Source organism: Olea europaea, chromosome 8 (assembly GCF_002742605.1).
Source record: "Olea europaea var. sylvestris chromosome 8, O_europaea_v1, whole genome shotgun sequence".
Lineage (NCBI taxonomy): Eukaryota > Viridiplantae > Streptophyta > Magnoliopsida > Lamiales > Oleaceae > Olea > Olea europaea.
The window spans coordinates 12,396,288-12,413,644 of NC_036244.1; the positions used below are offsets into that span (position 1 = coordinate 12,396,288).

The window sequence follows — 17,357 nt, forward strand, 5'->3', positions numbered from 1 at the left end:
TTATTGGTTTTGAATAACTAGTGCATTTAGTTGGTCTAAGAAATAAAATTACCTTCGAACTAAAATAAGTAAAAAATATAAAAACAAGAAAATAACAATCAGTCTTCTTCCTTGTCCCACCCCAATCTCCAGCCACTCTTGGCACCCCTTTCTTGATGAGCTTTGACATGTGTTGGAGTATAAATTTGGCCCGACCCAAAAAGCTTACGGTGCGATATATGTGGTGAAACCAAAATTATGAAAAATATTTGGGGTCTGCGGTGGTAGCAAAGGGATTAGGCCGAGAGGCCTTCTCCCATAGCTCACCATTGATGTATGGAATTATTTTATTATATATAAGATAATAAGTTAGAGTTTTGTTGTATTATTATTAGGAGCAATCGCACCCCGTGTATTTATCAGTCATCTTTGATATAGTGAATTTCTTCTCCTTTATTTGTGTCCACCTTTGTTTTACACATAAATCTTTTGTTCTCATTCTTATTTTATATATTGCCTATTTTCATTTTTGTGCAACAACATATTTTGAAAATTTAAGTCTGCAAGTAATTTAATGTGCGTTGCTGGCATTTGATCTGCTCTCGCTCTCTCTTTCTCTCTTCTAGTTTTGTTTCTTGGGAGTTTTATTCAAATTTCTTCAGTGAGCCAATTCCATAATTGCATATTTAGGCTAAACAAGAAGGTTTTTTCTTTTTCTTTTTTTCTTTTTTTCTTTTTTGGTAGTTACATTTAAGTTTTTTGGGTTCAGTTGAAATTAAATTGCTTTTTAAATTAAGTCGAACGGTTTCCTAGAAGGAAACTGTGAGTAATCCTAATAATATAACAAAAGGTTTAGTGAGTTTAAAGCCAATTGCAAGAGGAGCTGTACCGGGTCACACTTCGCATTTTTTCATTGGACATTGGCAAAAAAATAAATGAATAAATAGAGACAACTATCTGGTGCTGCGTTGCCAGCACCTGTAACTATCCTGGCAGTTATTCAGCTCTTGCAAGGGTAAAATGGAGAGGTTGGATGTGCAAAAATGGTCAATTATTGGAAACTATCTGCAATTTAAATGTTGAGCATTAGTACTTTACTTGCCATATGGAAACACATCTCACTGTGAAGTGTAAATATGGCTAAACTTAAAGATATGAACGTCCCTAAGCCTGTTATATCCTGCAGAGCTGGGATATATATCTTCACGCTTTGTAGACAAGTTTACAACAGATACATATAAGACTTAAAAATATCAAAATGTAACTTCAGTGAACATATTTCCATGACCCGACATTACAATACAGGAAACGCGACTTACACTAAATAATTAACCACGTGTCTTGACTGTGAAGGAAATGCAACTCTAAAAAACACAATATTATTCTTAATCTTTGAGAACTCAAATCAATTGTCCCACATTTCAAAGAGTCAGGTTTGGGTTTCCACTGAAAACTCAAATGTCATTTGGTAATCTCCCTATTCACCATCAAGGATATTGTAGATTGAACTGTAAATTTTAGGCCACAAGGTTGACAGTATTGGCACGTAAAAGATTTCGATTAAGTTAGTTACCAAAATGGAATCTGATAATCTGAATCAGACAACATTCCACCATAATCAAACTAGATTATTTTGTCAAACGCTGTGTTCATGAGTGTTCAGCTACCATAATCTACCTCTCAACAAAGAGGGAAAACGGTCAAACAAATTTGACGAGCAGTTGCCGTTGATGATGAAGATATTCAATAAGAAATAAGCAGCAGCCAATGTCCAAACGAAAGAGCGTTGATTTATCGTTCAGTCATTCATGTCGACTGATAAAATTGGTTTTCATCATCGCCCGGGAGGTCGTTTGACAACATGATGTGTAACAACATCTACCTTGGTGTCAAAGGACCTGCAAAGAAAAAACATTTTCCATTAGTGACACCTCTAACAGAAAATCGATAAAATTGAAAATCATTTACCTATACCGATGTTTAGAAGCTCCTTGCAACTTCTAAACTTTAACAGTGGCAGCACTTTCGTGCCCATATCTGAAGGATTATATTGTGTGTGAATTTTTTCAAGTCTTACTACTTCTTGTAATATTATATCCCTAATGAAGTGTAACCTAATATCAATATGTTTAGTGCGTTCGTGAAAAACAGGATTCTTACACAGATGTATGGATGACTGACTATCAGAATACACAACCACATACTCATTCAAGACACTCAGTTCATGAAGTAGACCTCTAAGCGATAGAGCCTCTTTAATTGCTTCAGTGGTGGCAATATATTCTGACTCTGTAGTGGATAGTGCAACTATGTGTTGTAACTGTGATTTCCAACTAACACACGAATTTGATAAGGTGAATACGTAAGAGGAAGTTGATTTCCTACCATCCCTATCTCCTGCATAGTCAGCATCTACAAAATCCTTTAATTTCACGCCTTCCTTATTAGCACTAAATTTTAGACCTACGTCACTTGTACCCTTCAAATATCTTAAAAGCCACTTTAATGCTTCCCAATGTTCAGGACCTGGATTAGACATGTACCTACTGAGAGTACTAACAGCGAATCCTAAGTCCGGTCTAGTGCAAACCATCAAATACATTATGGAACCAATCACATTTGAGTATGGAATTTTACTCATGTATTCCACTTCACGTTCATTGCAGGGAGCTTGTTCTTTAGATAGAACAAAATGGCTTGCAAGAGGCAACGTGACAGGTTTGCAGTCACTCATATTAAACATTTTCAACACCTTTGATATGTATTGAGAATGATGTAAGAATACGATGAAATTTGACCTATTTCGTTCTATTTTCATGCCTAGAATCCTTTTAGCCTTTCCTAGGTCTTTCATGTCAAATTCTCCACTAAGATCTGCTTTTATATTGTTTATCTACTTAGGAGATGATCCAACTAAAAGCATGTCGTCCACATAGAGCAACAAGAACAAATAATTGTTATCAGTCTCGTTGTGTTGGAAGTATAGGCAGTGATCGAATTTACTTCTTTGAAATCCTATAGTGAGTACAAAGGAATCAAACCTCTTGTACCACTATCTAGGTGATTGCTTTAGACCATATAGGGATCTCTTCAGAAAACACACATAATCAGGTTTTAACTTGTCTTTAAAACCTTTTGGTTGATTCATAAAGATTTGTTCATCAAACTCTCCATGTAAAAAAGTGATTTTTATATCGAGTTGTTCAAGTTCCCAGTCAAAGAGCGCAACCAATGCGAGTATGACCCTAATAGTAGTGTACTAGACAACTGGTGAGAAAATCTCATTATAATCAACACCTTCTTTCTGTGTGTAACCCTTCGCTACTAACCTAACCTTAAATCTTAAGGGTTCTGTACTACTAGTACCTTCCTTAACCTTAAAAACCCACTTGCAATCAACGATTGATTTATTCTTAGGTCTCGGTACTAACTCCCAAGTTTAATTCTTTTCTAGAGAACACATCTCTTCTTTCATAGCCTTAAACCACTCCTTAGATTGACCACTATTCATAGCCTCTTCAAAAGTTTTCGACTCCCTATCAACTAGTTCTTCGTAACTAGCGTATGCAAAATCCAATTCAGATTCATACCCGAACCTCCTAGGTTCTCTCATTTGTCTTCTCTCTCTATCTCTAACTAAATTATAGTTAGCTAATGGATTTTCTTCCTCAGGATGCTCTTCTATCACTACTTCATTTTCCTCTTTAGGTTCTTGGACCTGAATCTCCACCTCACTCGAAGTACTAGGTACTGATGTGTTAAATTTTTCTAACTCCACTTTAAACCGATTTCTTTCTTCACCTGATTCAGTTTCACTTACAGGTTCGGTTTCGTTCCTTAGACAAGGCATCTCACTCTTATTAAATGTGACATCCCTACTCACGATGATCTTAACTCCTTTTTGGCTTCTATCCCATAGCCTATAGCCCTTAACCCCTTCAGGATATCCTAGAAAGACACACTTCTTGGCTCTAGGTTCTAACTTTCCCTCACTTTGATGAGAGAAGGCAGCACAGCCAAACGCTTTAAGCATTGAGTAGTCACCCAATTTTCCAGACCATTCCTCATGTGGAGTATCACCATTAAATGCAGCAGATGGAGTCAAATTTATCAGATAACAGGCAGTTACAACGGCTTCACCCCAAAATGACTTAGGAACCCCAAAACTTAACATCATGCAGCGCACTTTATCTAGTATGGTCCTATTCATTCTTTCTGCTACCCCGTTTTGCTGGGAAGTATAAGGAACCATTTTGTGCCTTGTTATTCCACTTTCTTTACACATCCTATCGAATTCAGCATTACAGAATTCTAAGCCGTTATCTGTCCTTAAAAATTTGATCCTCTTGCTAGTTTGGTTTTCCATTTGTTTCTTCCAGTTGTTAAAGTTATGGAAGGTTTTAGTTTTGTCTTTCAATAGATAGACCCACACTTTCCTGATGTAGTCATCTATGATAGATAGGAAATACCTATTCCCACCCGATGTGGGATTACTAGCTGGACCTTACAGATCAGAATGCACATATTCAAGCATGCTTTTAGCCTTATGCGTACTAGTGGAGAACGACACTCTATGGTGCTTTCCGAGCACACAGTGATCACAGAACGATAGGTCAGACACACAGTCATTACCAAATGCAGATTTTTCATTAAGTAGCTTAAATCCTTTAACGCCTACGTGTGCAAGCCTAATATGCCACATATGTGTGTGATCGATTTTGGCGGAAGAAATAGAGGAGTTTAATCCTCTAATCACTTTCCCAGTAGTGATGTAAATATCGTTTTTCTTGATTCCCTTAATAGAGATTAACGCACCCTGCATCATTTTAAACATACCGTTTCCAATTTTACAGGTGAAGTTGTCTTTCTTAAGTCTTCCTACTGAAATAAAATTCCTAGATAATTCAGGAATGTATCTAACTTCGTTTAACATGTACACAAAGCCCGTGTTAAATTTTATCTTTATATCTCCAATTCCAGCAATTGTATAGGCAAAGTTATCACACAGAACTACTTGCCCATCATTAGATTCTTGCAAGTTTTCAAACCAGTTCTTTTCAGACGTCACATGAAAAGACGCACCAGAATTTAATATCCATTCATGCATGTAAGAATTAGTAGTTAGATTTAATTCAGTAGTGTATGCGACTGGACTAGTGATTACATAGACTTCACCGTTTTTGATATCGGAGGTAGAGGATAACACATTTACCTCATCTCTTTCCTTAACCTTTTGTTTTCCCTTTTCTTTATGACAGTCTTTTATAAAATGTCATGTGCCTCCATAGCCATAGCATTTTCTAGCCTTAGTTCTAGACTTTGACCTAGGTCTACCATTTCCCTTCTTTTTCCAACTATTACTACTTGATTCGCCACTACTTTGGTATCCATCATGACTAGCTTGCCTAAATTGAGTTCTACCCCGCATCATATGCAACTCTCCACTCCTCCTATCCTGTTTTTCAGCCCTCATTTCCATCTCCTTACTCCTAAGAGAATCTACAACAATTTCAGGTGTTAACGTGTCCCTACCATACTTAATGACATTTTTAACTTCTTTATAAGAGTCTGGGATTGAATTGAGCAAGATAATGGCCTTATAGGTTTCAGACACGGCTTCGTCACAATTGACAATATCTTGCACCAATTTGTTAAATACATCTAAATTGTCGTCGAGATCCTTTGAAGGATCCATCTTAAAGCTAAAGAATCGTTCAAGTAGGTAGAGTTTATTTGGTGTAGATTTAAGCAAGTATAAGTCTTCTAGTCTTTTCCAAAGTTCTTTAGTGGTTTTTAGTTTTCCCACTTTTCTTAAAACAGCGTCAGACAAGTGTAATATTATTGAGGTATAGGCAAGCTCATCGGCTTCCTCTTTTTGTTCTTTTGAGATGTCAGGTGCAAAATTACCTTCGATGGCTTTTGACACCTTTTGTTAGACTAATATGCCTTTCATTTTTTGTTGCCAGATAGAGAAGTCCCCTTTACCATTAAATATTCCCAAATCAAAATTATGTGTTGTCATTGGTTAACACACTAATCAAACCACACGAAGTAGTATTGGGAAGTGTGATAAGGTAATATCTTGTTAATTCTTAGTAAAAGTAACAATGAACCTAAACGCTACGTCCACCAAGAAATACCAAGCACTTTAAATCAAAAGAACAAGCATTCAATTAATGCAAGTAATCCTAGTTCTAGCACAAGCAATGGTTACCCCTTCACGGTAACCCCAAAACCTAACGATCACTCCCACATGATGATCTTGCTATTGCTGAATTTAAATGGATTAAGCCAATTTACCAGAGCGGACCTATCTGAGTCTGTAGAATGGAGAAAAACGAGCTTGCTATTCAATTTCAGTCGGCGTCGCACTAGGGGCAAAATCGTCCAACTTTTTCTGTGTAACCTGAAACACAAAACAAAGTATATCAGCGCGTTCAGGAGATCGAAACAAGCAAGTTACCTAAAGACAGCTTCGCCGGACTGCCGCCCACGCGCCGCCTCCGTTCGCCCACGCGCTGCCTCACCAGGGGCGCCTCGACCTGCTGGTAATGGGTATGGCCTTCGTTTGTCCAACCGAGCTTTGGGTTGTGAGTAATTGAAGAATTTCAGATTTGGGTTCTATGTTAAATACGCAAAAATCAACCGATTTTGAGCCTTTTTTGCTACCCAAGCTCTGATACCAGATGTTAGGATCTTCCTCTAGCTGCTCAAGGTGATTTTCGGGCTCAGTTAACCATTAAACATCGAATCAACACCAAGAAATTGGAGATACCCGACCTCCGGCCACGCTTGCTTCCTATGGTTGCTATTGCTCCTTTTGCTTGTTGTTTCTTCCACACACTTAGGATGGATACCACACAGGTAAGGGTCACAAAGACTCAAGCAAGAAGTAGAGAAGATCAATCAATAGGATGCACAAGGAAGAAGAAGGAGATTGCCTCTCTCTCTTGGGTTCTAAAACGGGACTCATAGGGAGAAGGGAGTTACCAATATATATAATAGTTCAATGACCAACTTAAGGTAAGTTATAATATGGTAAGTAGGCTCGACTAGGGTTATGTCCCAATAGCACGCCAACAAGCTACAAAGGTTATTAGCCATCCAATAGGTAAAGCAACGTTAGGTCGGGTCATCCCATTATTCGGTGTTGATTTATCGTTCAATCATTCATGTCGACTGATAAAATTGGTTTTCATCATCGTCCGAGAGGTCGTTTGACAACATGATGTCTAATAGAAGTATTGATGGATTCTTCAGAATTGCCCGAGCAAGTGCTACTCTCTACTTTTGTCCTCCTGAAAGCTGGACTCCTCTCTCTCCGCAGTAAGTTTGATATGCATCCCTCTATGAACTGAGTGAAAGAGATGAAGAAATCATTATCCTATAAATGTTGAACCACCTTATCTAAAAAGCGTAAGCTCATAAATGAGGGCATATTTATTTATTTAAATTTAGCCTTCAACGTGGTCCTCACGTGTTGGCTAGATTTATTTATTTATTTGAGGCAAAAAATTCATAAATGAGTGCCACGAGACTTCGAAATCGGTACTACAACCTGCTCTAATACCATAAGAAAATATTTAATTACCTCTTCTAAAAGATTAAGCTTTTAGATAGGAGACATATTTATCTATTTAAATTTAGTATTCAATATTTTCATTGCAAGAGGATAAGATGTTTCACTCTAGGTGTCAAGCATAGGGATGATACCACGCCTTATAAATTCATGAGCGTTCGCGAGCGTGGCAGCTTCTCTGATTTCAGCTTCAGTGGCACCCTCTTTCCCATAAACTATATTTTCATTGACGGTTCCTGCAAAAAGAGTTGGTTCTCGACTCACAAGTGCAATGTGTGATCTCAAGTCTCTCGAGTTGTAGCTTTTGACATCATAATCGTCTATTAGAACTGATCCTTGTATCGGATCATAGAATCTTTCAATTAATCCCAAATCAGTGGATGTTCCTGAACCACTGTCCTACAAGTGCCACCATTTTTCCAGCTTCAATCTTGAAACTCAGACCTTGGAATATAATTTGTTTGGGCCTTCATGGATAGGAAAAGAAAACGCTCTTTAATTTTATCCTGCCACTCAAGCGTTTTTTAAGTCTTGGAACCTTAGGGTCGTCAGGCTCAATCTTGCTTTTCCTGTCCAGAATTGCAAAAATAGATTGGATGGCGCTGCTACCTTTTGGCAAATCAGATGTCATAGTTCCTGCATCCGCAATGTTCCTATCGGTGCTCATCAAAATGAAGAAAACCAGAAATAGATTCTTCGAGCTCTCTAATCCCTTGTTCATCAGGGTCCCACCATACCAAAATGTCAAAGCTATAGAAGCTGCAGTTAGAAATTGGGAACTACACAAGCCTGCTCCAGAAATCCATGATTGTTTTATGCACCCTTTTCGTGGGCCTTTCAGTGTCGCTGCAAAGAGTTTAAGAATTCTTTTCTGAGAAGAGAATGCAGTGATGGTCCTGTGATTGACCACTGCTTCACTTGCCAGTTGGCTTCCTTCCTTTGAGCATTTTGGGCATTTTTGGACATTCTTTTCATCAGAACGCCTTTGGAGTAGAAGCTTGCGATAGTTAGTGGTTGTATTGCAATCATTACAATTGCAACTTTCCATGCAATAATTAATCCAAGCACAAAGGCAATAGAAGCAATTGAAAAGACTTGAACCAATAACGAAGTACGATCTCCAACAAGTGATCGAAATATAGTGGCTTCAGTGGACAGCCGTGCACAAACTGCAACACATGTATTCTCATCTAGATCAAACCACCCAACCTCGAATGTGGGCACTTTCTGAAGAAAAATTTCCCGTACCCTCTTAGTTAATCGCTCTTCCATGATTGCAAAATTATAATACTGGAGTAGATTGGAAACGAAGCTGATAAAACCTACACTTAGGAAGATGAAGCAGTGAAATCTTATCTCAGATTGTAGTTTTGTGCTGTCCTTCATAAAGTATATTGAGATGACTGTGCCCATGCAATAGGCCTATACTGGCTGGACTACCCTAGAGACATCAGCTCCCAGACATCCAAGCAAGGCACTTTTCCACTCTGGTGCATTCATATGAAGTAAGCGCCAATTTGGAAGACTTGGAGAAGAACTCTCCAATTTTTCAACATTGCTGTCATGAGAATCTCTGGAGGTGGATCTGGGACTGTTTTGTATTGATGTAACTCCACTCAAGATTAATTCTGGGATAAAGGCAAAAGCAGGACTGTTTTGCCTGCTTGACCTTTCACTAAAAGGAGACTTAGGAGTATGGGCCTTCATATGGTATCTTTCCTCAATCAGATGATAGGAACTATCAGGGGCCTTATACTGTACTACTGATTGCTGGACTTTCATCATTTCCAAGTAAACTCCGCCCTCTCCATCATTTTTCTGCATCAGCTCATCAGCAGACCCTGATTCAACAACTCTCCCAGATTGAAGTACCAGAATATTATCAACATTTCGAAGTGTGCTGAGGCAATGAGCAATTATAATAATTGTTCTTCCTAGTGAAGCCTAATCAATGGCTGCTTGTACCATACATTCAGATTGTGCATCTAAAGCACAAGTAGCTTCATCAAGCAAAAGAATTCGTGGATTTTTAAGCAATGTCCTTGCTATTGCTATCCTTTGCTTTTGGCCTCCTGACAACTGAATGCCAAATTCTCCCACCTGAGATTTTACTAAAACATGTATAAATTCAAGTAAAAATATAACGAAAAAATTAGAAAATCTAGAAGTGTGAAGAATAGCTGACTTGAGTATCATATCCTTCTGGTAATTTGTCGATGAAGTCGTATGCATTTGCAGCCTTAGCCGCACTGATAACCAGTTCCATTGAAGCATCTTCCTTCCTAAATAGTTCCTTTATGGATGTTGCAAAGAAAGTTGGCTGTTGATTTACCAACCCCATTTGTGATCTCAACCATTTCAGCTAGAGTTTTCTAATCCTGTGCCCATCAAGTAATATATCGCCTTTGAGGGGATCATAAAACGTTTTGAGCAAAGAAATAACAATGGATTTGCCAGAACCACTTCCTCCCACAAGGCCAACTGTCTTACTGACTTCTAATTTAAGGTTGAATCCTGGAGGATAAGTGTATTCTTTCGTGATGGATAACTGAAATAAACTTCTCTAAACTCAATTTGTCCTCGTACATCTGCTAAAACTTTCCCCGTGGCATTTTCAGAGTCTATTTGAGGGATGTGGTCGATCAACTTAAAAATTCTTTTTGTAGCAGCTGATGCCTCTGTGATGGACGGGATAGTAGGGAGTTCACTCATTAAGGCACCTGAAATTACAAGAAGGGTATTAAAGACAGTCATAGACCAGTATAGCTTTTCTTCTCTGCATTCATTTCTAGAGAAAATATAATTTGCCACATATCTTTAGAATTGCACGCATAACTGGTGTCGAAGATATGGAAAGATTGTAAAGAATAATTTCTATGATATTTTTCTAGTTGTGTGGGATTTATTTTTCTCAATAGTTTATTGTATGATTATCACACAATCTTTCCTTTTAGAGTTATTTATATCCCCATAAATAGAGTCTTTTACTTTGTAATAGAAATACTACTTTACTATATACAATTTATAATATTCTAACATGGTACTGAGCGGCTTTAGCTTCATTTTGAGTTAAATTTGTAAGCTTTTGTTCTCCGACAAACGGCCTCGTGTTGCTGGTCCGGTCAAATTTTCTTGTTTTGATTAAAGATTCATGTCTGGTCAAATTATTTTTCTTTACTCTCTTCATATTTTGTCCAACCAAGTCTTTATTTGTTCTTGATTTAATCTGAATTTGGACTTTAGATTAATTCAAATCCTTTTAGATGTTGGCTATTTTTGTTGTTTCCTTTTCTTGGAAAGTTGGTTTTCAACAAAATCGAGAATTATCTTGTTATTTTTCTATCAATGTTATCCCCGTCACATTTGTTGTTTTACCTCCTCGTGTACCAGAGTTCCTATTTCATCAGTATTTTCCTCATCTACAAGTGTAGTACTAATACTACCCATGGATTTTTGAAGTGTTACTATTAAACATGGTTTATCTTTGCCTATGGTTATTAAAACCATTTGAGGTTCTTGTTTTGACCTTGTTCGTTATACTTCTGAGTTTTTCCTTCAAGTCTTGGGGACGGTTTGGTTAGATTGGTGAATGATGATTTTTTGTTCTTACCAACTTTAATTTTTTCATTTTACCAACTTTGAGTTCTTTGTTTGTCTTGGTTGGCATGTAAGCAATTTTGAAATATCATTCGATCCTTGGAAGAGGAAGATTGATTGAATCAATTTAATTTTCAAACTCAGTTTGATTGTCATTATACCATTGAGTTTAAGGGAAGGTGTTGAAGATATGGAAAGATTGTAAAGAATGATATATTTTCCATTGTGTAGAGTTATTTTCCTTAATAGTTGATTATATGATTATCACACAATCTTTCCTTTCGGTGTTATTTGTACTACTATAAATACAGTATTCTACTTTGTAATAGAAATACAAGTTTATTATATACAATTTATAATATTCTAACAACTTGATGTTATAGGGTCTACAAACTTGTGAAGATTGGTCATGATCTCCATGTCAATTAATTAGTTGCAAATTTTAAGTTTTTTCTATTTTTCCTTTTAGCAATGTTTTTCCTTTGTAAATAAGTTTTATCTTTGATTTAATCTAATACCAGTAGAGTAGTAATATAATCAAGGAAAGGGACCCACATTCCTCCAATGATGATACAGACTCCAGATACGAAAACAAGGCCAGCACTTTCTCCCTTTTCAGTGACAAGAATGCTCCCAATCCAAGACTGAATTGCCCAAGTTACAAAAATTATTCCCGTGCTTCCTATCAATAATTCCTTTACTATTCCTTGCTTTATGCCACGCTTTGTACTTTCCCGTAGAGCATGGCTGAATCTATCAAGTGTTCGATCCTCGCCCAAATACGAGTAGACGGTTTGAATAGATAATATTGCCTGTTCAGCAACACCACCTGCCACCCCATAAGCCTCCTTACTATTAATTCCAAGGTTCATCATTAGTCTCCCAAATCCGACCGTAGAACTATAAATCCAATTGCAAACGGAAGAGAAGCCAATGCAAGTCGCCATTAAAGTAGAAAGGCAACTACTAGGTTGAAAATGAATGCAAAGAATTGAGTCGAGCAGGTGGGTATCTGCAGCAGGTAAAAGAAAGAAGGCAAAAAAATAAAATAAAAATAAAAAAAGCACTCTTGATTTAACTATAGAAATAGATGAGAGCAGACTGGATGAATAAACATAAAATTGAAAGAGATTTTGCAAACAAAAAGAATCGAACCTTCTCAACTATAACATCTTGAATCAAGTGGGAATCAGCAGAGATGCTTGAGATATCTTGAAAAGAGGTAGATGAAACATCTTGGTTATCAAAGAAACCAACTTCTTGTCTGAGGACTGATTTTAAGTATTTCATCCGTATGCGAGATGTTTGCCTCTCGGCAGTTCTTGTCCAACAAACTCCTTCTGCAATTGCAGCAGGCAATCAATAATAATCAAGCAGATTCTTGATCCTTTTTCAAGAATTCAAGTTCTCAGAATTTCCTGTTAGCTGATTTAGTTTAGGACTGAAATATAAATCGCATTATCAGCATATTAGCACGTACATAATGACAATAGAGTTCAAGAAGTCGCAGTTTTGACAACTAATATGAGTTTCCAGTTCATACCCTAAATCAATCTATTTGCAAGTAGAGCAATTCCTCCTTTGTCAGAAACTAATAAAGGACTCTATAGCACAATAGATCATGATAAGCCAGCTGAGAATCATTCTCAACCCAAACAGCCATCAAGAAAATCCAGGGAGTTGAGAGAGTTGTCATACCAAGGAAAGCAAAGAATCCAACTCCAACAGCCACATAGAGTAGCTTGAGCGCGTACTGCACAAAACATTTTTTTGTAACTGTTTGGATTGTGATGCCAAAATCCAATTCAATCAATGGGCTGTGATGAAAAGTGCTTAGCCCATTGCTGGTATTATATTTCCATTGCCCGATAATTCAAAGATAGAGGCCCAACTACCCAAGCCCAACATGAGGCCACGTGTGCTACTCCGAGCCATTGGATCACCCAGCTGATCTACGGTGATGTTGTCTTCAATATAAGGGACCTTTGGTGGTTGCCCTAGTTGACCGTGTGATATTTTCTGGTAACTCTTGAACTCTCTAGAATCGAGTCCTTCTCTCTACTTCTCTACTCCTTCGTCTTCTTCGTGCATTTTCCTCCAAGTTCTCTGTGATTTGAAATCGATTCTTTCTGTGTGAAGAGTAAATCTTAGTGATTCATTTCTTAAAGGAGTTAGTGAAGTCAATTTAGAGGTTTTTCATTTTGGCTCGTTGAAGTAGCTGCATTTGGATTCCTTTTGTGGGTTTGGGTGTGTTTTTGGTTTCTTTAACATTGTACAGAAGGGTACAATGATAATTTATGAGCCCAAACATTGATTGAACCGTTTTGGTCCAGTTTCTTGGCCGATTTTCCCTATGTGAGATCTGAAAATTCTTGGTGTATTTTTTGAGTTTTATTATATCAGCGGTATCAGAGCCTTCAAGGCTTCCTTCGACAGTGATCTGGTTGTGAAAAATTCATTTTCATAGTCAGATCTGAAAAGATCTGATTCGTTTGACATTTTTTTCCTGAAAAACCCTTCAGTACTTAATATGTACTAACAATTGATTTCTTGTGGAGTTCACATTTTTTTCCACTTGCAGGTCCTTTTTTCGCGAACTGATGGTTCGCCACTTGAGTGACCCATATTGTTCTTGAGGTATGTTGGTCACTAGTTTGAGTGATCGATATTGAAGGATCACTACTGTGGTTTGCGACTATTTTTCCCTTATTAAAATTTAATTTGAACTTCCCAGCCGTATATGTTTTACATATTGTGATTATTGTAAATTAGTGAATTATTAAGTTGATATTTCTGAAGTATACTAATATACGTATGTAGTTAAAAAAAAAAATGAGTTCACATTTTTTTCCACTTGCAGGTCCTTTTTTCGCGAACTGATGGTTCGCCACTTGAGTGACCCATATTGTTCTTGAGGTTTCTTGGTCACTAGTTTGAGTGATCGATATTGAAGGATCACTACTCTGGTTTGCGACTATTTTTCCCTTATTAAAATTTAATTTGAACTTCCCAGCCGTATATGTTTTACATATTGTGATTATTGTAAATTGGTGAATTATTAAGTTGATATTTCTGAAGTATACTAATATACGTATGTAGTTAAAAAAAAAAAAAATTAATTACATTCGTTTATTGATTCTAGTTGATATATTCATATTATCCCTTTCCTACTTCCGGTTCTGGTGCCCCAAATTGTGCCTTGACCTAAGGGCATGATCCTTAAGGAATCTTGGTGAATTTGGGCATTTGGAATTTGAAGTTTGTTGCATTGAGTACATTGCCATTTCTTGTTATTTTGAACACTGTGTGTGTTAATATTTTTTTGATTCTTGAAGCTTCTTGGTACATAATAACCTCTGTGATCCTGTGTATTATCACATTTTATTCTGCACCACCTCCTCTTCTGTTAAACTTTGAACTTCAAAATAAAATTTCTTGTGTTGGTTAAAAATTCCAAATGACGACAACTATGTTTGAACTTGGAGTTTTTAATGAAAAATGGGATTTCCCCATTTGGCAACAAAAAATGAAAGGAGTCATTGTTCGACAGAAAGTTGCAAAAGCCATAACTGGTGATTTTCCTGATACTATGACTGAAGCACAGAAAACTGAATATGATGAACTTGCCTATATCTCTATTATATTGCATCTATCTGATCAAGTTTTAAGAAAAGTTGGGAAACATGATAGTGCTAGAGATTTGTGGGAAAAGCTAGAAGAACTTTATTTAGTTAAGTCCCTACCAAATAAATTGTTTCTCTTAGAAAGATTCTTTAGTTCTAAGATTGACATGACTAAAGATTTAGAAGATAACTTTAACATCTTTAATAAATTGGTTCAAGATATTACCAATGCGGGAGACAAAGTGTCTAATGAATACAAGGTTGTGATTCGTCTAAATTCATTACCTGAAATGTATAACAATGTCAAAAGTGCCATCACATATGGCACAGATTCTTTGACCCCTGAAGTTGTTATTAACTCTTTAAGGAGTAAGAATCTGGAACTTAAAACTGAGAAGCATGGAAGGGATTCTGAGAGTTTATTTGTTAGAGGGAGGTCAATTAATAGGCAAAACTATAGTCAGGATAATCAAAGTTATCAAGGAAATAATAATAACAAGAAGAAAGGGAGAGGAAGAGGAAGACCTAGGTCAAAGTCTAGGACTGGGAATAGGAAATGTTATGGATGTGGGAAATCTGGTCACTTTATTAAGGATTGCTTTAAGAAAAAGAATGAACAGAGGGATAAAAAATAGATTAGGGAAATGTTGTTAAAACCCTAGATGATAAAACTGTGGATGTCTATGTTGTTACTGAACCTGTTACTAATCAGCATACTGTAAATTTTTCTGAAAATACTGACCAGAATCAAGAATGGATTCTTGACTCTGGTTGCACTTTCCATATGACTTTTAAAAGGTCTTGTTTAGAAAATTTTAAAGAAATGAACGGAGGTGAGGTAGTAATGAGTAATAATGCAGCCTATAAAGCCTTAAGAATTGGCAGTGTGACTTTGAAATTTGAAAATGGTTATATCTTTACCCTAGAAAGAGTAAGGTATGTCCCTGACTTAAATAGAAATTTAATTTCTATGGGTGATCTAGATGACATTGGTCTCCAAGCTAAACTTGGGAATGGTTTGTTAAAAGTTTTTAAAGGCTCTCTTGTAACATTCAAGGGTGCCAAAAGAAATGGTATATATGTCACTAGAGCTGAAATGGTTTCAAGTCATACTACTGAGTCCTTAACTGCTAGAGTTGATGCCACCTTAAAATGGCACAACAGCTGGCACATGTGAGTGAAAGAGGTCTGCATATTTTGAATAAAATGGGTGTATTTGGAAAAGATAATGTTTCAAAAATTCCTTTTTGTGATTACTGTATACTTGGTAAGCAACATAGACTTCATTTTAATACTGGAAAGCATGAGACTATTTCTGTTCTAGAGTATGTACATACTGATTTGTGGGGACCCTCATCTACTATTACTCAAGGTAGAAACAAATATTTTCTATCTTTGATTGATGATTTTTCAAGATATGTTTGGATTTTTCTGTTAAAACAAAAATCAGATACTTTTGAAAAATTTAAAGATTGGAAAACCTTGATTGAAAATCAAATAGGGAAGAAAATCAAGGTACTAAGAACTGATAACGGTCTAGAATTTTGTAATGTTGTTTTTGATCAAGTATGTAAGATAGTGAGATCCTTAGGCATAAAACGGTTCCCTATACCCCTCAACAAAATGGAGTTGCTGAGAGGATGAATATGACTATTCTAAACAAAGTAAGATGCATAATGATCAGTTCTGGAGTTCCTAAGGTGCTGTGGGGGTGAAGTTGCTATGACAGCAGTTTATATCATAAATAGAAACCCAAGTAGTGCCTTAGATGGCAGAACACCCGAGGAGATGTGGTCTGGAAAAATACCAGATTATAGTCCCTTGTAGACCTTTGGTTGTGCAGCCTTTTCCCATCAAAGTAGTGGTAAACTTGAACCTAAATCCCAAAAATGTGTTTTTATGGGATACCCTGAAGGAGTTAAAGGGTATAGGTTGTGGGATAAGAGTATGAAGGGGTTTAGAATGATCACAAGTAGGAATGTGACCTTCAATAAGAGTGATATGCCCTGCATGACTGATAAACATTAGGTTAGTGTTCCTAGAAGTGAGGAAGAAGAGATGACTAGGCTGCAGGTAGAGTCTTTGTCACCTCTTGAACATACTGATAATGTTCAGGAAGAGACTGGGGAAGTTTCTAATGAAAATATAGAAGGTGAAGGTGATGTTCAAGAAGTTGGTGAAGAAGAAAATTCATTAAAAAGTTATCAGTTAGCCAGGGATAGGGTTAGAAGAGAAATAAGGGAACCTATTATAATGAGAGACTACCTATCTCTAGCTTTACTGACTTATCAAGATCTGGCCTTTAAGGAACCAAAAACATATAAGGAGGCTGTGAGTTGTCAGTCTTTAAAAGACTGGCAATTGGCTATGGAAGAGGAAATGAACTCTTTAAGAAAAAATGAAACCTAGATTTTGGTTCCTAAAGATAAATCTTGAGTTGATTGTAAGTGGATTTATAAAATTAAGGAAGGAAATACAGCGAATCAGCCCCTTAGATTTAAGGCCAGATTAGTGGCAAAAGGGTTTACTCAAAAACTCGGTATTGATTATAATGAAATTTTCTCACCTGTAGTTAAATA

At 36.7% G+C, this 17,357-nt stretch overlaps 1 pseudogene; it reads right to left on the minus strand.

Moving 5' to 3' along the window:
• Positions 1 to 6,706: 6,706 nt before the first annotated feature.
• LOC111398824 overlaps positions 6,707 to 17,357 on the minus strand; it is a 12,972-nt pseudogene continuing 2,321 nt past the window's right edge.